Source organism: Delphinus delphis, chromosome 7 (genome assembly GCF_949987515.2).
Source record: "Delphinus delphis chromosome 7, mDelDel1.2, whole genome shotgun sequence".
Lineage (NCBI taxonomy): Eukaryota > Metazoa > Chordata > Mammalia > Artiodactyla > Delphinidae > Delphinus > Delphinus delphis.
This window is the reverse complement of record NC_082689.1, coordinates 84,749,606-84,773,342: the sequence shown is the minus strand read 5'-3', so window position 1 is coordinate 84,773,342 and position 23,737 is coordinate 84,749,606.

The following is a 23,737-nucleotide window of genomic DNA, read 5'->3' as shown; positions in this document are numbered from 1 at the left end:
AGGGCAGACAGCAGAAGGAAGAAGAACCAAAATCCTGCAGCCTCTGAAACAAAAGCCACATTCACAGAAAAACAGACAATATGAAAAGGCAGAGGGCTATGTACCAGATGAAAGAACAAGAGAAAACCCCAGAAAAAAACTAAATGAAGTGGAGATAGGCAACTTTCCAGAAAAGGAATTCAGAATAATGATAGTGAAGATGATCCAGGACTTCGGAAAAACAATGGAGGCAAAGATCAAGAAGTTGCAAGAAATGTTTAGAAAAGACCTAGAAGAATTAAAGAACAAACAAACAGAGATGAACAATACAATAACGGAAATGAAAACTACATTAGAAGGAATCAATAGCAAATAACTGAGGCAGATGAACTGATAAGTGATCTGGAAGACAGAATGGTGGAATGCACTGCTGCGGAACAGAAAAAAGAAGAAAGAATGAAAAGAAATGAAGACAGACTAAGAGACCTCTGGGACAACATTAAACACAACAACATATGCATTATAGGGGTCCCAGAAGAAAAAGAGAGAGAGAAAGGACCCAAGAAAATATTTGAAGAGATTATAGTCGAAAACTTCCCTAACATGGGAAAGGAACTAGTCACCCAAGTCCAGAAAGTGCAGTGAGCCCCATACAGGATAAACCCAAGGAGAAACACGCAGAGACACATAGTAATCAAATTGGCAAAAATTAAAGACAAAGAAAAATTATTGAACACAGCAAGGGAACAATGACAAATAACATACAAGGGCACTCCCATAAGGTTAACAGCTGATTTCTCAGCAGAAACTCTACAAGCCAGAAGGGAGTGGCATGATATACTTAAAGTGATGAAAGGGACGAACCTATAACCAAGATTACTGTACCTGGCAAGGATCTCATTCAGATTCAATGGAGAAATCAAAAGCTTTACAGAGAAGCAAAAGCTAGGAGAATTCAGCCCCACCAAACCAGCTCTACAACAAATGCTAAAGGAACTTCTCTAAGTGGGAAACATGAGAGAGGAAAAGGACCTACAAAAAACACCCCAAACAATTAAGAAAATGGTAATAAGAACATACATATCGATAATTACCTTAAACATGAATGGATTAAACACTCCAACCAAAAGACACAGGCTGGCTAAATGGAAACAAAAACAAGACCCATATATATGTTGTCTACAAGAGACCCACTTCAGACCTAGGGACACATACAGACTGAAAGTGAGAAGATGGAAAAAGATATTCCATGCAAATGGAGATCAAAAGAAAGCTGGAGTAGCAATACTCATATCAGATAAAATTGACTTTAAAATAAAGAATGTTACAAGAGACAAGGAAGGACACTACATAATGATCAAGGGATCAATCCCAGAAGAAGATATAACAATTATAAATATATATGGACCCAACATAGGAGCACCTCAATACATAAGCCAACTGCTAACAACTATAAAAGAGGAAATAGACAGTAACACAATAATAGTGGGGGACTTTAACACCTCACTTTTAACACCTCAGAGAAGAAAAAGAAATAAAAGGAATACAAATTGGAAAACAAGAAGTAAAACTGTCACTGTTTGCAGATGACATGATACTATACATAGAGAATCCTAAAGATGCCACCAGAAAACTACTAGAGCTAATCAATGAATTTCGTACAGTTGCAGGATACAAAATTAATGCACAGAAATCTCTTGCATTCCTATACACTAATGGTGAAAAATCTGAAAGAGAAATTAAGGAAACACTCCCATTTACCACTGCCAGAAAAAGAATAAAATACCTAGGAATAAACCTACCTAAGGAGACAAAAGACCTGTATGCAGAAAACTATAAGACACTGATGAAAGAAATTAAAGATGATACCAACAGATGGAGAGATATACCATGTTCTTGGATTGGAAGACTCAATATTGTGAAAATGACTATACTACCCAAGCAATCTACAGATTCAATGCAATCCCTATCAAATTATCAATGGCGTTTTTTACAGAACTAGAACAAAAAATCTTAAACTTTGTATGGAGACACAAAAGACCCTGAATAGCCATAGCAGTCTTGAGGGAAAAAAATGGAGCTGGAGGAATCAGGCTCCCAGACTTCAGACTATACAACAAAGATACAGTAATCAAGACAATATGGTACTGGCACAAAAACAGAAATATAGAACAATGGAACAGGATAGAAAGCCCAGAGGTAAACCTACGTACCTATGGTCAACTAATCTATGACAAAGGAGGCAAGGATATACAATGGAGGAAAGACAGTCTCTTCAATATGTGGTGCTGGGAAAACTGGACAGCTACATGTAAAGGAATGAAATTGGAACACTCCCTAACACCATACACAAACGTAAACTCAAAATGGATTAGAGACCTAAACATAAGGCCGGACACTCTAAAACCCTTAGAGGAAAACATAGGAAGCACACTCTTTGTCATATATCACAGCAGGATCTTTTTTGATCCACCTCCCAGAGTAATGGAAATAAAAACAAAAAAAACTAATGGGACCTAATGAAACTTAAAAGCTTTTGCACAGCAAAGGAAATCATAAACAAGACGAAAAGCCAACCCTCAGAATGGGAGAAAATATTTGCAAATGAATCAATGGAAAAAGGATTAATCTCCAAAATATATAAACAGCTTATGCAGCTCAATATTAAAAAAACAAACGACCCAATCCAAAAACGGGCAGAAAACCTAAATAGACATTTCTCCAAAGAAGACATACAGATGGCCAGGAAGCACATGAACTGCTCAACATCACTAATTATTAGAGAAACGCAAATCAAAACTACTGTGAGGTATCACCTCACACCAGTTAGAATGGACATCATCAGAAAATCTAGAAACAACAAGTGCTGGAGAGGGTATGGAGAAAAGGGAACCCTCTTGCACTGTTGGTGGGAATGTAAATTGATACAGCCACTATGGAGAACAGTATGGAGGTTCCTTAAAATCTAAAAATAGAATTACCGTATGATCCAGCAATCCCAGTACTGGGCATATACCCAGAGAAAACCATAATTCAAAAAGACACATGCACCCCAATGTTCACGGCAGCACTGTTCACAATAGCCAGGTCATGGAAGCAACCTAAATGCCCATCGACAGACGAATGGATAAAGAAGTTGTGGTACATATATACAATGGAATATTATTCAGCCATAAAAAGGAATGAAATTGGGTCATTTGTAGAGACGTGGATGAATCTAGAGACTGTCATACAGAGTGAAGTAAGTCAGAAAGAGAAAAACAAATATCGTATGTTAACGCCTATATGTGGAACCTAGAAAAATGGTACAGATGAACTGGTTTGCAGGGCAGAAGTTGAGACACAGATGTAGAGAACAAACGTATGGACACCAAGGGAGTAAAGCGGCCGAGGGGGGTTGGGCGCGGGGGGGTTGGGTGGTGGTGGTGTGATGAATTGGGAGATTGGGATTGACATATATACACTAATATGTGTAAAATGGATAACTAATAACCTGCTGTATAAAAAAATATAATTCAAAAATTAAAGAATTAATGCTACATAGGAAATTATTAGGTCAGCTAAAAAATTGGCATATGGTTGTTTGCTTGGATAAAAATATTGTATCAATATTAAATTTCCTGAAGTTGAAAACTCTACTGTGTAAGTGTGAGAAAATATTATTATTTAGAGGAAATGCTCACTGAAATATTTGGGGGTGAAGGGCTTTACACAAGTAACTTACTCTTGAATCGTTCAGAAAAATGTTATATATATATATATATATATTATTTGTGTGTGTATGTGTGAATACATGTCGATCTGGATGTATATGGAAGAGAAACAGCAAACAATAAAGCAAATAGAGTAAAATGCTAAAAAAAACCCGAAAAAACAAACCAAAAAAACCCATGTTTACACAGTAACTTCTATACAAATGTTCATAGCGTTGTTATTCATAATAACCAAATATTGGAAATAACCAGAATGTTCTTCAGTAGATGAATGGCTAAACAGTGTTAGGTGCATGGAATACTATTCAGAAATTATAAAAGGAATGAACTGACACACAGAACAACTTGGGTAAATCTCCAGAGTATTACACAATGAAAAAAAGCCAATCCCAAAAAGTTACATACTGAATGATTTCATTTACATAACCTTCTTGAAATGACAAAATTATACAAATAGGGTACAGATTAGTGGTTGCCACAGTTTAAGAGTGAGGGAGGGCATGAAGACTATAAAGAGAAATGTGAGTAATTTTAGCAGTGATAGAAACGTTCTGTATCTTGGCTGTATCGGTGTCAATATCTTGGTTGTGATATTGTACTATGGTTTTGCAAGATGATACCACCGGGGAAAACTGAGTAAAGGGAACATGGAATCTCTAAAAATTCATATTTAATACATCCCTTAATATTTGGAATTTATTCTTATCACAGGTATATAACATAAAGAAAAATATGATTAAATATTTTCATTAAGCCCAACATGAATGCCCACCAGGTTCATTCCATTTTACGACAGTATACGTTTCAAAGAAACAAAGAATTTTAGCATAAGAGGGAATGCCACAAGAAAAAAAAAGAATTTTTTAAATCACTGTTTCCCAGCCTCCAATAAGTACAGTACATTATCCTGCTGTCTTGTCATATGAGACCAGAAAACTATATTCTTGTTCAAACCATGAAATTAGAAAAAAACATGCAAATTAAGTGTGAAACATAAATTATTCTGAAAACAAACAAGAAAAGCAACATTAAAGGAACAGGGTCATCAAGGGAAATTCAAATCCAGGACACAGCTGTATAAAACCTTAGAAAGTGAGGAGTGGCAACACTCATGTAAAGAGGGAAAAGATTATAGTAAAAGAGAATGCTTGATGAAAAAGAAATAGACTAAATCTATTTTTATTTAGAGGAGACCATTTCAAACTAGTTTAATTACTGTTTAAAAATATCTTTAAGGAGCAACTTCCACTTACATTGTAGATGACAAAATGAAATTTTGCTTCATTTTGTTGAGTGTCGTTATAGGATGTATAAAATGAATATGCTGTTACCTAATGTGGTCAAAGAAGGGATTACTCATTCAGTCACCAATTCAACAATGTTTTATTGTTTCCCTGCTATGTGATAGACATTAGTTCAAAATTAAGGAGGTATAGTCCTCAATTTTCGTGTACTTAAAATCCTGCCTGGGATACTGGTTATGAAATATAAACAATTATTACAGGGAAATGTATCAACAGAGGTATTCCTGGAGCTCAAGCAGAGCACAGAGAGGCCCCTAGTCATACAAGGCACATGGATATTAAGTTTTGAAGGATATAAGAGTTATTCTAATGAAAAAAAAAAAAGATGTTGATGGCTATGGTGGTGGTAGGTGGTGAGAGGTTACTGACATTCCAAGCAGAAGAACCCAAGAACCCATTCTGAGATACAGTGGTCTGCAAAAGCTTGAAGCATTCTAAAATTTAAATGACTTAGGTTGGGCCAGAGGGTATATTTTAGCTAGGGGTGAAAGGGACATAAAGCCCAAAGGGTCTGGGTGATAAACTATATAAACTAAGATTTATATTATAAAGCATGAGAATGAATTGAAGGATGTAGAATTGAGGGGACTGATATGATCTGTCACATGTTTCAGAAAGAAGTCCATTCAAGCTGAATGGTGGTGGGCTTTAGAGTACCCCAGAATTGGTAAGAAAAGCAGTGAAGATTCTATTTTAGTAATGTTCTCTTGTATCTAATATCTGCAGTTAATAAGAAGTTATCATTTATGAAATTGTGCCAATCATTCTCATATCCATTTAGTGCCTTTATCCTGCTCTGCTCCATCAAAAAGTGGCTGATCTCTGCAAAGTACATTTCCCAGGCTCTTCTGTCCGCTGAGCTTCTAGTAAACTTTGGCCAATTGGAGTTATTGGTGGGAGATTGGAGGATGAGAAGAAGAGAGAAGTCAGGGTATTTCTCCAAACATTTCATTGTACTATAGTTTAGGACCCAACGTACTTTCTTTTTTGTTGTTTTTCACAGGGCCCCAAGAATAGTTGAGCAGTGTGATAAGATACCTCCAAAAATAGCTATACAGATGAGATAGAATTTGGTAAGTTTCAAAAGAAAGTACAAAATATTCTTAGAGCTCAGGTAGGGAGTGAGAGCTATCAGCTGATCCCCCCCAAAAGATGGGTTTCATAGGCTGTTTTGTTTTAATTCACTCAAACCATAATTCAATCAATTCTGAGGGCTAGAGTTGAAAGCATCGCAAAGTTTTGTCTCCATTGCATCATTAACCTTCATAAGATTCCTAGTCTCCTGGTATTTCTCTCTGTATGTCTGCTCTGAGCCCTATTTCTATATTTCCAGTTTGGGCGCATATCTGATAGAAAAGGTAGAGGCAGCCAGGGGACCTGGTATTTACCAGGGATACCAGAACTGATGATGTGGATTGGAAGCAGCATAAAAATTTTGGGATCAGAGCCTATTCACAAATTTCTGAATCCAGAGCAGAAAATACTTAGAAAGAGTACTACCAACATATACAAACTGGAAAACACACAGATTTCCTATATGGATGTGGAAGAGGAAGGGCTTTTTGGAGGTGGAGGGTGGGGGTATAATAGCGAGAAATTCCTCCTTAAATTTTAATATGAAAAATATCGTCCATCTGTTGAGTATTGATTTTGGTTTGGATTATGCTCACTTGTGTCAGAAAGATAAATCAGGTATAATAGAGGAAGAGGACCTGGAGACAGTACTTATTTCTGCTACGTAGACAAAGAGAAAATCAATGACAGTAACACCAGCAGTAGTGAAAAACCACCTATAACAACACAACTTCTCTTCCTTTTAGTGTTGGGAGACTCATAGTGCATGGCACACTCAGTAAATATTAGTGCTCAATAAATTGGCTTAATGAATGAGTGGCAAAATAAATGACAAAGTACATTTTTAAACAGCACTTGAATAAAGCATAATTTTTAAGACAAGGGACTGGAAATAAAGCATTCTTTTAGTTATCTGTAAATCCAGGTGGTTTCCAACATGTACACTGAGACCAAAATTATTTATATTATTTTTAATAAATGAGTTTTTAATTCTTGGCTTGAAACAGGAGGTCAAATTTTATAGACACCTCAAAGATTTTCAAAAAAATATCTGTCCTCGAAATGCAGAGGACCTGAAGGTAAACCTCCTGCATGATGCAATCATATATTGACATCTTCATTCCCTTCGCAAAGTATGAAATTAAGCCTTCTTTTATTTTAATGATGAAAATACTGTATCTACAGTATGGAAGGGTAAACTTGAATTTTCTTAATAATAAAAAAATACAAAGTACCATTGGCAAAACTGCAATATCCTTCCAAAAACTGAAGCACAATAGACAGAATATTCCAATGGGCAGATGTTAACTTAAAGTGCACATTGTTTGGAAAAGGAGTTAATTAACAACTTATTAATTGGATAGAAAATCTGAAACTGTTGTACTTCTAGCAAATACATAATTTTCTGCAAGTATTATTAAAGCGTTTTTGTTGTACCTATTAAAGATTCTTGTCTCTAAGTTAATTTCATTATGCTAATAAGCTATCATCGTTACAGAACCTAAGCTTTGATCCATGTTAATTGTCGTGATCTTCAAAGACAAAGTCACCACTTACTTTAAATGAATTTTACATCTTTTTAAAGAATCACACGGAAATTAGGGGAAGTAATTAATTTTTTATTATGTGTCTCAATATTTTTAAGAGAGGAAGTCAATGGTATTGGCTAGAATTCATTTTAACATTTAACTGGGGAAAACAGCATGAGGCAAAAAAAACGTTCAGATGCAAAAGATTAAAGAAAATTTGAAACTGGGACCTAATTTGTCTTGATAAACTTTGGTGTTTAATATGCTTCTTTTGTTCTCAGTGTGAAACTGCAGGGTTTTGATTTGTAAAAACTTTTTGAAGAATTAATTCTTTCTAGTTTTTATTCATTTTGTTGCCTTTCTTTTACAGTAAGACAAACAAGTTGACCTTCAAACCATAACACTTTTAAATATCTGTGAACTTACAAGGTTAAATCTATTAGTGATCTGATATTAGCTATTGTACACTAACAGAATATGTTTCTTCTGAAGCAGATTAGACCTAGCTGTTTTATGTAATAACTAGTTATTTGAACCTTAAGGGGTATAAGCAATAATATTATTAAATTATTTGCATTTCTCTTTGTAAGAAGAAAAGGTCAAGTGTGGAAATATTAATGTCTTCATTTTAGAAAAGATTTTTTTGTATGAAGATAAAATACACTTTAAGAACATATCTGAAGTGGAAAATTACTGGTTTTGTCTTTGTTGTAACCAGAGTGATGTGCAAGTTAGAGACATTCTTTAAGTCCCTGTCACACTAGGTACAAAAAAAGGATCAAAAATCAGAAAAGGACCAAAAACCAGAAAGGTAAAGCATAATAGGATATATTTTTTCTTAAACATTCAGAGAGAAGAAATGAACTGCCAAAATTTAATTTTGTAACCATTTATACTATATCAAGTCACCTGACATTCTTTTTGGAAAGATATGGGGTATGAAAGAGATATTATAAACATACATTTTAAAAACACAGAATTCTCTAACTGATGTAAATAGGTACTTCACAGAAAATGGAAAAATATCAAATGAGTTTCTTAGAGAAAATCTAGTGGCTCTAATATAATGGTTAGCAAAGAGAAACATCTCAATGCAGCAAACATGCTAATGATGAAATGCTACCTTGCTATGAAGGATTTCTGACACCCATTGGAGAAGCAATGAACTCATCATAATGATTTCTTGATATGTAAACCAGTAGTTCTTAATTCCTTCTGTGCAAGAAAACCACCTGGTGATGGCAAGAATGTGAATTCCAGCATGTGCCCAAGGGTTTATGTTTTTAACAAGTATTGTTAGGTGATTCAAATGCATATGGTTCATGGACTACAAACCTTCAACACTGATAAGATTAATAAGAAACTCAGTTTTATCTGACTTTAAACTTTATCAGACTTTAAAATACATTTCAATTCATAAAATTCTTTACTAGCCAAGGTGCTACTAATCTATCTAGAAAATAGGCATGGAAGTATTAGTAACATTTTATGTGTTATATTAGAATGACAAAAAACAATAAAATAAATTATATTAATTAAGGTATGCAAAAATATACACCTCAAACTAGTATTGTCCTCTTTAAAACTGTGAATGTGTATACCTTTTCTGGTACAATTGCCATTTTACACTGTTTGCATACTATAATAATGGCATTTGATGTTTGTAATATGGAGAAATTGGATTTTAATCTTTTATGTTGTAGCCCAGTGTATGATCCAATTTAAGTTTATTCATTTTATCTACTAAACATGGCTGTTTTTTAAAGATCATAACTATAGACACAGGTCAAGCGTTTTCTATCCCTGAGATTATTATAAAAACTGTGCCGAAGTTTCTGAAGTTATTTATATGAGTTTTTATGATACTTTAAGTTCTGTACTAATACATGAACATGTGTTCCATGTGCCTTCTTACCAGTTTTAATAGACAAAACCACACATTTGCATGTGTACAAAGGTATAATTTCTCCCAGACCTGCTGGGATGGTTCTACATTATATTTTAAGATTGAATTCTCATATAATTTAGGGTGAAAAGATTTACAAGAAAACTTATTTACACTTAAAAATATCTGACTCCTAAAACTCTACTAAACAACTCTATTATCCTTTAACATCTCCCTCAAACAGGTTAAATCACTCTTCAAATGCATTCTACAAATAATAATAATCAGTGTATGAAATCATTCTTACATTAAAGATGTTGAATTTGTTATATGGAACGATTTGCAAAGGACAGAGTAGATGTGGCAAAGAACTCAAAGCCTATCCCTCGTAGGACTGTGTTAAGCTGGGGTCCAGGAGGGAAGAGGTCTAGGATTCATATCCAGTTCTATCAATTTCTTTGTTGATAGAGGGGCCTGATGAAGATGGAGGGAGAAGTAAAATTTTAGGAACTTTTTCCACCTTTGTGCCTGTAAGGAAAGAGTGTGGGGCACACTGCTTTTTTTTTTTTTTTTTTGACAGATCTTAGCATAGAAATACACAGCTTCACATAGATCTCTCTCTCCCAACCAAAGCTACCTGGACACTAATCCAAGAAGTCACTGCTACATATGATGGTTAAGAGCAAAATGCACTTTGAACAGATGACAAATCAGAGAGAAATATATGAAACATCAAACCCTCTGTGTATAGTTCTACTAAATCAAATATTTTAGATCAGGCTTCCATATGATAAAAATTATAAATAAATACTTTTAAGGTTAGGAGGTGAAAAGCTTAGGAAACTAGAACTGTTGAATAGTTTACTCAAAGATGGAATTTATTGCATAAAAACTTTGTTGTAAGATTTTTTTTAAATTGTCAGAACAGTGCTTCAATGGCTTCAAAGATATTTGTGATCAAAGGTGTAGCAAATTCTATGATTAAGGACCATAACCCAGACTTTGTCAAATGCTGTAAGCATTGAAGAGCAAACCTCTGAATAACATCTGATTTATTTCTAAATATCCCATGGCTTTCCATGCAAAGGAATATAATATTTGCTGAAGGAAAAAGTCATTTTCCCAGCTTTTGCTTGGAATAGGAGATCCTTAACTTTCGTTATTTATTGTACTTTACATCACAGCTTGCAAACTGGCACCAGCCATATTTGTTTGACTTACACAATACATAAAATATTTTCAGCTAGCTTCTAGCATTTAAAAGTTGTGTGATTGTGTACAATATCTGGATATCTAGCTTTAATTGAAAAAATTCACCATCTGAAAGTACTGAGTATTTCCTTTTATACAGCAAAGATAGGAGGGAAACAAGTAGAGATTCAAGTGTCTCAAGATGTAAAGACACTTGAGTTTTCCAGAACTGATAAAAAACAGGCCTACTAGAAATAAATATTAATCTTGTATTCACTGTTGGGGAGTCCTCTAGGTGAAAATCACTGGGATATGTGAAAATTCAAAAAGTTACTAAGGGCAATATTGTAAGTAGTGAAAAGACAGTAGAAAAACAATAATAGAATGGACTATTAAGAGACACGGCCAGATAGGTTCATGTTCCAATTACCTGTTTTTTAGCACTTCAGAAAACCTTGGGTGAGTCTTTGAGTATTTGGCAGATCTTGGATTAAGAGAAATGAAATCTTAAATTTTAGTGCAAATAATCTGTTTCTGTATATAGTAGATAACATTCTAACCGAAAAATGTTAAAATGCCTCTGACTGAAGATTGTTGTAAGATGTTTGGGGTTAACTGTGTTAGATGCTTTCCTCTTCTAAAGACCTTTGCTTTTAACTAAATGCTTGCTTATCTTCCTAATTTAACATAGTCCCACATTATTCTTTGTAGTAATTTTGGGCTATCTGATAACATATAATGGAAAACATGTTTATGTCTTCCACCCGTTCTTGTTGCATATTTCAAATGCTTAGAACAACAATTTTCAGAAGCTTTCATTAAGGTTAATTTAAAAACTACATTAAATACAAACAGATTTTCTCACAAACAAAATGCAATGTGTACTTAACAGACTTCTGTATGTTATATTTGATAAACTACCTCATATAAATGCAAATTTTGACTTTCTGCCAGAACCAGGTGGTATGGAAAATATTTCTATTAAACAAATAATGCTGGAAGAGAAAACTTCAAGCACTGGTATGTTGCATAGGAATAGAGGATGTTTTCATTCAGGTTTGATGTATATTTTCAGATTGACCTTTTTGTATACAAAATGAAAGAAATATACTGAAGAGTAATATGTGGTGAGCGGTTGTATTTGGTGTGAAAGAAGAGTCAGGAAAATATACTTGGGGAGGAATTTTACATATTCAGAGAAATAGGCTAAAATATTTTCTTCTGTTTTTCATGGTTATTTGCTAGCATCATCTCATCCCCTCTGGTAGTTATTGGAATAGCTTTCATCTCAGTCACTAAGTGAGATTGAACAAGGAGAGCTAAATAAAGCAGGATGAGCCCAAACGTTGCCTCACATGGAAAAGCTTTTTCTGAACTCTCAGCTAGACAAAATATAATCAGCACACGAAAAAAAAAAAAAAAAAGAGAAGACCTCCCCTAAACCGATAACCCTAGTCTCACTATGAGAAAAATATTAGAAAAAAAGCACAATTAAGAGACTTCCTATGAATTATCTGATTGGTACTCCTCAAGATTTGTCAAGGTCATCAAAAAACAAGGAAAGTTTGTTATATTCACAGGCCAAAGGAGACTATAAAGCTATGAGGACTGTATGTAATGTAGTATTTTCCATGGGATCTCAAAACAGAAGAATGACATAGAAAAACTAGTAAAATTCAAATAAAGTGTGGATTTTAGTTAACAGTAATGTACCAATGTTGGCTCATTAATTCTGATGAATGTACCATAGTAATGTAAGATATTAACAATAGGAGAAACTGGGTGTGAGGTACCTGGGAGTTCTCTGCACAGTCTTTGCAACTTTTCTGTAAATCTAAAATTATCCCCTCCAAAATTTTTTTATATTAAAAAGACAAATAGAAGATAAATGAAGGAAATGGTATGTGGCCTGATGGTCCATGTTGATCCTTATGGGATGCTTCTTGTCCACTCTTGACTGGGTAAGCCCTTAGAATTGCTATATGAGATAGTGATGAACATACACAAACTATATACACTTTCTTGCTTAGTTACACACACAGTGTCCACCAGGAGGTTATGTGTGTCATCTTAGAGAAAGTTGTTGCCTACCTGAAGTGCAATGGGAAAATCCATGTCCTTGATCCCATTGGTACTGGATTGTCCATGATCTTGACCCCACTGGTACTGGGTTCCAAATATTAGGCCTAACAAACTTGCTCCTCACTATGGTCATGGGTTGTATTTGTGAATTGTTAGTATAAAGTTGATCTGAAAACCCTAGAGAAATGTTTGATTCAGGACAAAGTAGTAATATTTAAGAATGTTGCAAATGATGTAAACACTGTATTGATAATATGCAAAATTGGAAACAACACAATGACACTTTGGGGTTTTCTATAATAGGTTAAGTATCTAAAAGCAAAACACACACACACACGCACACACGCACACACATATATATGTATATACACAAAATGATGAAGAAGGAAGAGGAAGAGGAGAGGAAGAAGAAAGCTTCTTTATTGGGGGCTCTGTTTAAGCACTGAGCTTAGAACATGTACTCTGTGAGTTTGGTATTACTGTTCTTATTTCATAGATAGGCAATAAGATGCAAAGAGAATAAGTAACTTGTACTTACACCTTGTAAATAATAAGGTAATTTTCCTCTCATCAATTACTCCTAGCAACACCTGTCACTATCCTTGTCAGACTTTCTACCTATTAAATCCCCAGGTCTTTATCTTCTTGGCATTTGTTCCTGACCCTCCCTTTAAATTGAGGACTCAGTGTCATGGTCTCAGAGATCTTATGTGATAAACCTGGGATTCTAACCCAAGTCCAGATAACTCCAAAGTCCAAACCAGTTAAACCAGTGAATTAACATGCCTATGGTAGAGTGTATTTGCCTTTCAGTTGTTAATAAATTAACACATTTAACTCCTGGAATTGTTAAAGGACTTCCTAACTAAAATAGAATATAGAATCGAATTTTCTCATTGGTGAAATATCTATTAACTTCAGAATGCATACATTGCTGTATATATTAACTTCATAATGTAAATTTTGTAGGAATTATAAAAGTGAATAGAGGACAGAGGAGAAAAAGTGAAGATGACACACTGATACACTTTGAAAGATCTTAATGAAAAGTTACCAGAGAGGGAACAGCAGATCTTGTTGATGTTGTTATTCTTGTTTGTTTGTTTAACGTAAAACCTTAGGTTTTCATCCCTCTGAAAATAGTTAATGCTTTCATACAAGAAATGTGTTCCTCCTGCTAGAGAGGATAGACTAGGCCAGTTGAAACTCTGAAGATCTCATTAGACCTCTAGTCTAATGTGTTATTTCTGTGAAGCTGAGATTAACACTACTGACTCATAAAAGAACTTCATATTTGCTTCTAATGACAACATCTGACTAAGCGTACAAATCATAAGGGACCACCAGTTTGTATAAAATAATTCTCATTAATATCATATTTAAATTTATTTTATTTTAAAATAAAAATGGAGCCAAGGTTTTTAGAGTACATGAACTTTCAAAAAGAGATCGTTTTGTCTCCCATTGAAATGGGAACAGTTCTAAGAAATCCTTGTCTTCAGAGAGCTAATAAGTTAGGCATACATATAGATAATCAGCACAACCATTATTCTATTCCAAGAGGAAGTTAAATTTCAAAATTAGAGGCATTTTTATTAATTCTTCATATTAAATATTGTTCTGAATCCTTGAGAGAACTCAAAAGTCAGAAAAGGGTTAGATTATGTAACGCATGGATTTAGTGGTGGCTTAATAAAATCATGTGTACTCTAGCATGTTTAATGTGAGGAAGCCTGACAAATGGCATCGATTTTATAACAAAATCAATATTTGCCTTGCTAAGTTGGGTAAATTCGTTTCTCTAAATTTTATTTAATATCAAAAGAACGAAATTCAAAGAATATGCAAACCAAGAGACTTCCAAAATTGAATATGAAGTGAAACATTATCAAAAACTGTATTAAGCTGGTCCAGATTAGTTATTATTTAAAGCAGATAGTCATATTCAGCTTTTAAAAGGTAAAGTTCTCATATATTTTAATGTGAGTGACTTCAAATTTAATTCTATTATTATTTCTTTATATTTTTCCAGGGAAAATTTCAGATTTTGAGCCAAGTATGGAATTATATGGTTGGAGGTTACATAACGCAGACCTACAGAGTGTTTTATATTATGTCTACGAGACAGAGCATTAGATTTCACAGAGAAAGTCATAGAGATGCCACATTGTTGAAATTTCTGATCTGGTTGCAATGCTTAGGTTTGAATGAAAAACCCAAGGGCCAAATTCACAGAACAATTACATTTGCTTTTTGCATGCTTGATGCCCCCAAAACACTAGAACGTGCACTTTTAAACAGGCAAAATAAATTCTCTCTTTCTTCCTTACTAAACTTTAAACTTACAAATGTTTCTTAGCTAACTTTAAGTACCCTCCTTAGGGTATCTGCCAGCCTGAAAAAAACTGCAGGGCAGCCAAGAAAGGTGTTCCCTGATCAGCCATCCTGTTCATCTGTCTGCTCATCTCCTGTTTAATCCAAAAGACAGGCACATAAAGAATCCTACCGGGGCATCTATAAAATATGTAACATCACTTTAAAAAGTAGTGTATGTCATTACTGTTTAACACATTATATTTATTTCCAAAAGAGGATTCAATAATATTACCAACCAGACCCAATTTCTCTTTACTATTAAATATCAAATTGTATCCATTTAAAGCTTACGTCTAACCATCATTGTCAGGAAGTATATATGCATATATTATATACAATATTATACATATTAAATAGATATCCAAATTCCTTCATATTCTAGAGTTTTCCTTGACATTATACTTTTTTTAATGTCATAAATCTATTCATAATTCATAATACAAGTTATTAATTAGCAATAAGAAAAACACATAGCTTTTCTTGCAGTGACCTAGAGGGGAGGGATAGGGAGGATGAGAAGGAGGCTTAAGAGGGAGGGGATATGGGGACATGTGTATGCATATGGCTGAGTCACTTTGTTGTGCAACAGACACTAATATAGTATTGTGAAGCAATTATACTCCAACAAAGATCTATTAAAAAAATAAATAAATGGAAAATACATTTAGAATTAATACAAAGATGGCATTTGTCTGTGTAGATGGACACTCTTAAAGTCTCTCTTTCTGATTCTTCCAAAAGCTACTCATACCTTCTAGGTACTACAGTCATTTTTCTCTCATCAGTTGCTTTTGACAACACCTATTACCATCCTTGTCAATCTTTCTCTCCTATCAATTCTCCCTAGTCTTCATCTTCTTCCATTGTTTCCTGGCTCTCCTTTTAGACTGGGTTCTCATCTTCATAGTCTCATATTCAGTTTTTTAGTTGTATATGTCCTAAGAGGATTTTTTAGACTGTATCTAGTGCTGCACTACACTTTTGCCTGGATAAAGGATGCTTCCATCATTGAAATACCTGTGAATCAAGGATGACCCGTAAGCATACCAATGGTGAAATTACCAAAACCTAAGGTGACCACGCATCCAGGCTTACTGAGGCAATTCTGTTTATGCTTGTTGTCCCCAGGTAATTACTACCAGCATCCACCTGTATTCTTAAAAGTCCCTATTTGACCACCATGTCAATAGCCAATTTGTTAAGATAAGTTGAATGGGAATAAACTCCTGAGTCTTGAGGGACAGACTTTTAGGCAGAAACGCTTTTTAAATTATGTGCAATGAATGTCCCTGTACTCCTAATATGAATAAATGCATAAAACCCAAGCTGTAGTGTAAAGGGTCTTCAATTCCAATTCCAGAACAAGACCTTAGAGAAGGCAAATATACAGAAAATTTTTAGTCTAAAAGCTTTACTGACCATGTGCTAGTAATTAGCATTTATAAGTTTAAATGTGCCAAGTTGGTCTCAGTAACAAGATTGTGATAAACAGCTAATGATAAAAACACCTAACTTATATTTATAATGATAGTATTATTCTGAGATGCTTCCAATAGCAGCCTGGATTGGAAAAAGAAAATATCACATATTAAGGGACAGTGATGTGTCAGGCAGAAGATAGGCATTATAATTATGCAAGAAGACTGTAAATACAGATATGTTAACATGGTGATCAGAGGGCCTCATGGAAAATCATGGTAATGAGAAGATAATCTCTTGAGATAAATGAACAGTTAGGGGAGAAGAGAAATAAGACAGGTACTGATAGGGTGCAATGATTTCCATTTCTGCACGTACAGTGGAGAAGCTCAGCAATGCCTGGGTGATTGCTACTGTGGAAAACTCATATCGTCTTTGCAGGTGGGAAGGGAAATGGCTACAGTCAGGGATTGGCACTGGCAGAGAAGACAGACAACTATCTCAGACACATGTGAGACAGAATTTCTGACCAATCCTAAGTAGCGACATGTACTGGTAAATGTGAAGGCTGAATGCCGCCATAAGTGTATGGTAGCTTAGCACATGCACAGTTGAGAACAGACTGGAAGAGCCTGGGGATGACAGAGGTTTTGCATACTGAGGACACCCAGAAATGCCTGGGGTAAAAGAACAGTGTATTTCTTTAATGCTAATGTGCATTTTCTATGTTATGTTTTTTCTCTGTAATCTTTATGACAAAAGTTATTGTCTTACAGGGAAAGAAAATGAGAAAAATGTTATTCAGAAGTGTCCCATAAAACTTGTTACTTGAGGTAGTTCATGAACAATTGCATGGATGTAAAAATGAATGTACTTCATGAATGATATTTATCCTCAAAACAATTTCCAAAGTAGATATTATACCCACATGACAGATGAGGAGACTGAGTATAGGCAGACTGAACAATTTATCCAGGGTTAAACAGACACTTAATTACAGAGCTGCTCTAACTCCAGATAATTTATTTTTAAGTATATTATTAAGACTGTAGAGCAGTGCTTTTTGATTAAATGCTTGCATCTGTCGCCTGTTTTTTTATTTTTGTGTTTTTGTTTTTGTTTTTAATGAATACTATGAAGTAGGTGGTCTGGGGTGGACCTGAGATATAATGATGACAACTCTGTGGGTCCCCACACCACACTTTGAGTAGCAAGGGTGAAGTGTAGTGGATAAGACACAGAGTGACTTTATTGTGAGGCTTTCAGGATTACTGATGTACCTTTTGTTACAAGTTATTTGCAGACTTGTTTGCAGCAATTTCTTTTGAGTTTCATTGCCTATTGTTTAAAGAACTCTAAACTACTGTGTATGAAATTGATTCCCATCACGATTTGTATTTTCCAATCAAGTGTAATATTTTGTTAGAATGAATAATTGCAGATGCGACCCTTTGTGAGTTAATGATATATTTTCAGAATTAAACAGTATCATAATGCAAGGTTGATGTAAGGTAATATTTCTCCTTAGTCCATAGTTTGTTTCCACAGTTACTATCAAATCACCCACTAACAGTATTTTCATTGCTCTAAGGTAGCACTCAAAAATATCTCCAGCCTGTTGATTTAAGTTTTAGTGGAACTGTTTCACATTTCTTATAAAGCAAATTTAAAAATTCAAAATAAATAACTACAAAGCAATAAAACAAAAGCAAACACCCCCAAATTAAAGTTCTATAATTCAACCAGCTATCACCAGTATAGTTTTAATTAGACTTGTCATGATATAGATACTGAATATTGAAAGAATTTCCTCCATGTATTTCACAGTTTTGGGGGTTTATTTTTTAAATTTATTTATTTTTATTTTTGGCTGTGTTGGGTCTTTGTTTCTGTGCGAGGGCTTTCTCTAGTTGCAGCAAGCGGGGGCCACTCTTCATCGCGGTGCGTGGGCCTCTCACTATCGCGGGCTCTCTTGTTGCAGAGCACAGGCTCCAGACGCGCAGGCTCAGTAGTTGTGGCTCACGGGCCTAGGTGCTCCACGGCATGTGGGATCTTCCCAGACCAGGGCTCGAACCCGTGTCCCCTGCATTGACAGGCAGATTCTCAACCACTGCACCACCAGGGAAGCCCCTCACAGCTTTTAATGTAATTTCAGTTATGTTATTTTTTCTCATTTGAGACCCTCAAAACACCTTTGTTCAGAAGGCAGGGCAGAACTTAACCATTAAATATTCACCTGGAGAACAAAATTAACTCAAAATTGTTCACACGCCTAAATGTAAAATGGAAAACTGTGAAACTCCTAGAAGATAACACAGGAGAAAATCTAGAATAAAATCTTGTTTTTGATATGCACATTTTAGATTAAGTATCAAAGGCACAATCAGTGAAAGAAAGGATTGACAAACTGGACTTCATTAAAATTTAAAACTTCTTTTCTCTTCTGTGAAATACACTATCAAGTGAACAAGAAGACAAACCACAGACTGGAAGAAAATATTTACAAAACACATATCTGATGAAGTACTGTTACTCAAAACACACCAAAATCTCTTAAATCTCAGTAAAACAGAAATAAAAATCTCAAAAAATGAACAAAAGATCTGAACAGATACTTCACCAATGATGATATACAGATGGCAAATAAGTGTGTAAAAAGATGCTCAAAATCATCCACATTTAGGGAATTGCATATAAAAATAACAATGAGATACTACTACCCACTATTTAGCCACTATTAAAATGGCTAAAATCTAATCTGCTGATAACACAGAATGCTGGGAATGATGTGAAGCAACAGGAACTCTCATTTATTTTTGGTGGGAATGCAAAATGGTACAACCACTTTGAAAGACAGTTTGGCAGTTTCTTAAAAAGCTAAACATGCTCCTTCCATGTGATCCATCAATTACACTCTTTAGTATTTATCCAAATAAATTGAACAGTTTTTTTTCTCCCCTTAACTGAAAGAAGTTTTAATTCATTAATTTTCATCCATATTTTACATGCCTAAAATTATAATATATGAAAAAGTTTCAGCAGTTATTTTAATAGTGTTTTTTGTCTCATAAGCTACTATAAAAATTTATTGATATAGTCGAATTCAGCCAAGTTTTTTTCCCCTGCCCACCCCAGCGCCCCCAGGTTTTGTGATATGCAAGTTCATAACCACAAGTTCATGTCCACACAAAAACCTGCACATGGATTTTTTTTATAGCAGCTTTATTCATAATTGCCAAAATTTAGAAGTAACCAAGAAGTCCTTCAGTACGTGTATGGATAAACTGTGGTACATCCAGACAGTGAAAGATTATTTGATGCTAAAAAGAAATGAACTGTCAAACTATGAAAAGAGATGGAAGAATCTTAAATGAATATTGCTCAGTGAGAGAAGCCAGTCTGCAAATGTTACACACTGTATGATTCGAATTATATGACATATAAATTTTGCCTAAAAAAGGCAAAACTATGGACACAGTAGAAAAGATCAGTGGTTGTCAGGGATTTAAGGTGAGCGGAGTATGAATAGTTGAAGCACAGAGAATTTTTAGGGCAGGATAACTATTCTGTATATACTACAATGGTGGATACATGCCCGTATATGTTTGTTATCCATAGAATGTATAACACAAATAATAAACCCTAATGTAAACTATGGACATTGGTTGATTATGACATGTCAGTGTTGGTTCATCAGTTGTAACAAAGTACCACATTGATTATGGATGTTTATGATGGGGGTGTTTGTGTATGTAGGAATTCTTTGAACTTTCCATTAAATTTTGCTGTGATCCTAAAACTGCTCTAAAAATTTAAACCTATTAATTTAAAAAACAAAACAAGACTAATTTGATTAATTTAACTTCACATTATACATTCAATCAAGGAATGTATAATATTCTCGTTTGTGTTTCGTTTTATTTTTCTTATACAGGTGAGTTCTTCTAAGCCTTATCCCCAAAATGTGCACACACACACACACACACACACACACACACACACAAGCACAATTTTCCTATGCATGCTTAGAGCTTATCTCACACAAAGACTATTTTTCATTACCTGGGAGAAAATATATTAAGGAAAATGTCTTATAATGAATTATTATAAATTTCAGGTCTAAGGCATTGAATTTCTTTGCCTCAGGCTGGTGGTGTGATGATGTAAAGTAGAATTGGTCTATCTAAATGACTGAATCTATCAAGGGCTCAAACATATTTAAGATTTCATCATAGATTCTTAATCTAAAAGTGTTTTAGTAGTAAAATTTCATATCTAAATCTGAAAAACTAAACTGATATGACAATTGCTCAAGATCAAATAATAAGCACAGGTATCGATAATCATTGGCAAAAGATTTTCTCTCAAATAAGGTGATGAATGGTATGGTGGAGGATGCACCTTGGTCTATTGGCATTCAAATGAGGGACACTTGAGAGGACATGGATGAATTCCTGGTCACCAAAGTTTCAGATTTCTTTTAGTGGTTCATTAATAAATGAAAGTATTATAATTTCAATATACAGAAATAGAAACCTGCAGTGATGTGTATGTTTTAGCTGTTTACAAAGAAAACGTAGCAGCATTGATTTTATTTCTTATATTATTTTCTCCAACTTTAAAATCAGACTTTTGAGATGGATCATAGATGTAAGAGTTCAAGCATATGAAAAAAAAATACAGAAATATATGCAGTATGTAAGGAATCGTCTCTGGTGCTTTGCACTTTAACCAATTCATTCACCATTTAAAAACAATTAAAAAATTCATTAAGCTGGATTCTGCCCTTGGATACACACAACAAAACCCCCATTGAAGTCAATGGAAATTGTGCATGCATATCCAGGGGCAGAATTTGGCCCGCTGTGCTTAATTCACTCTGATCATTCCTATTAATTCAATATTAATATTTCCGTTCATTTATTCAATTAGTCCTGTGGTATTCAAAATTCATTGTATGTAATACATTGTGATCAGTCAATCATTGCATTTCCAGTCCACTCTAACAATCAATATTTGAAGTTAGTCAAGGCAAAATGCACTTAAAAACCAAACAGAAATAGAAATAGAAGTCCCTCTGCAGAGATATCTCCTACTTTGTTTCTTGGGCCTGACCTCTCCCTGGGGATTTAGTCAGTGTGAGAGACATTAGCAAATTGTGGGGCAGAGTTGGCCCTTAGATCAAATGCTGCTTTGTGGGGTAGCCAAGTAGGGCTATCTAATAACAGCCAGATGTGAAAGACTAAGCTCATGAAATACCCACCACTTAATTAGGTCACACAATACCATTTGGCTCCCAATCAAATTTGGGTTATCTCTATTCTGAGCAGAGGGATCTCTTCTGTCTTCAAGGAACATAGATCAAAATGAACACAGTATGTTAACATCGTAGTATAAACATTACATGCATGAATAAGTGGGACTAAACTCAAGAAGTATAATGATGCCTATGTTCCAAATGTATCTAAGTGTAATTTCCTTAGGCAGGCGAACTTAAACTTCTTGCATAATTTTATATGCTTTATAGGTATCCACAATATGCGAGATTATCAGCAAATCTGTAGAAGGGAAGTGTATGGAAATTGACAATTCATATTTAAATATTCATTAAACATTCTGAAAAGAATTACGTTCACCATTTTTGTTTTGTAACGGATTTATTGAGGTATAATTGACAATAAAATAAACTACATATGTAAAATGTACAATTTGATAGGTTTTGACAAATGTATACACCTGTGAAACCATCATTACAATTAAGATGCTAAACATGTTTCTCACCCCCAAAAGGTTCCTCATGTCTCTGAACAACTCCCACATCACTGTCCAGGCAACCACTGAAAGGTTCTCTGTTATTAGAAATTAGTTTATATTTTCTAGAGCTTTAAATAATCAAAAAGTAAATATTCTTTTGTCTGGCTTTTGCCATTCAGCAGAAATATATTGGGATCCAACCATGTTATTGTTTCTATCAGTAAGTAATTTCTCTTTATCTCGGAATAGTAGTCTACTCTATGGATATAATTTGTTTACACAGTACTCTGTCGGTAGGCATTCAGAGTGTTTCCATTTGGGGGATTTTATAAGTAAAGTTCCTATGAACATTTGTGTACCAATCTTTATGTGGACATCTTTTCCCCACCCTGAGAAAATAAGTAGGAGTAGAATGGCTAGATAATGTGGTATATGTATGTTTAACTTCTTAAGAAACTGCTACACTGCTTTCCAAAGTGATGTGCCATTTTACATTCCTTCTAGTAGTGTATCAGTGTTCCACTTCCTCTAAATCCTTAGCAGTATTTGGTATAGTCAGTCTTTTTAATTTTTAGCCATTCTCATAAGTGTGCAGTACAATCTATTCATTTATTTTGCATTTTTTTAATGACTATGTCAAGCATCTTTTCATGTACATATTTGCCATCTGTTTATCTTCTCTGGTAAAGTGTTCAAATCTTTTGCCCATTTTTAAATGGGTTGTCTGTTTTCTTATTGATGATTTGAAAGAGTTATTTACATATTATAAATAAAGGCCCTGACTATGTACTAAGATGGCGGAGTAGAAGGACATCCTCTCACTCCCTCTTATGAGAACACCAGAATCACAACTAGATGCTGGACAATCATCGACAGGAAGACACTGGAACTCACCAAAACAGATACCCCACATTGAAAGACAAAGGATAAGCCACAATGAGACGGTAGGAGGGTTGGAATCACAATAAAATCAAATCCCACAACTGCTGGGTTGGTGACTCACAACTTCACCACAGAAGTCCACCCACTGCAGTGAAGGTTCTGAGCCCCACGTCAGGCTTCCCAACCTGAGAATCCGGCAATGGGAGGAGGAATTCCTAAAGAATCAGACTTTGAAGGCTAGTGGGATTTGATTGCAGGACTTTGACAGGACTGGGGGAAACAGAGACTCCACTCTTGGAGGGCACACACAAAGTAGTGTGCACATCAGGACCCAGGGGAAGGAGAAGTGACCCCCGGGGAGACTGAACCAGACCTACCTGCTAGTGTTGGAGGGTCTCCTGCAGAAGCAGGGGTGGCTATGTCTCACCGTGGGGACAAGGACACTGGCAGCAGAAGTTCTGGGAAGTACTCCTTGGCATGAGCCCTCCCAGAGTCTGCCATTAGTTCCAGCAAAGAACCCAGGTAGGCTCCAGTGTTGGGTTGCCTCAG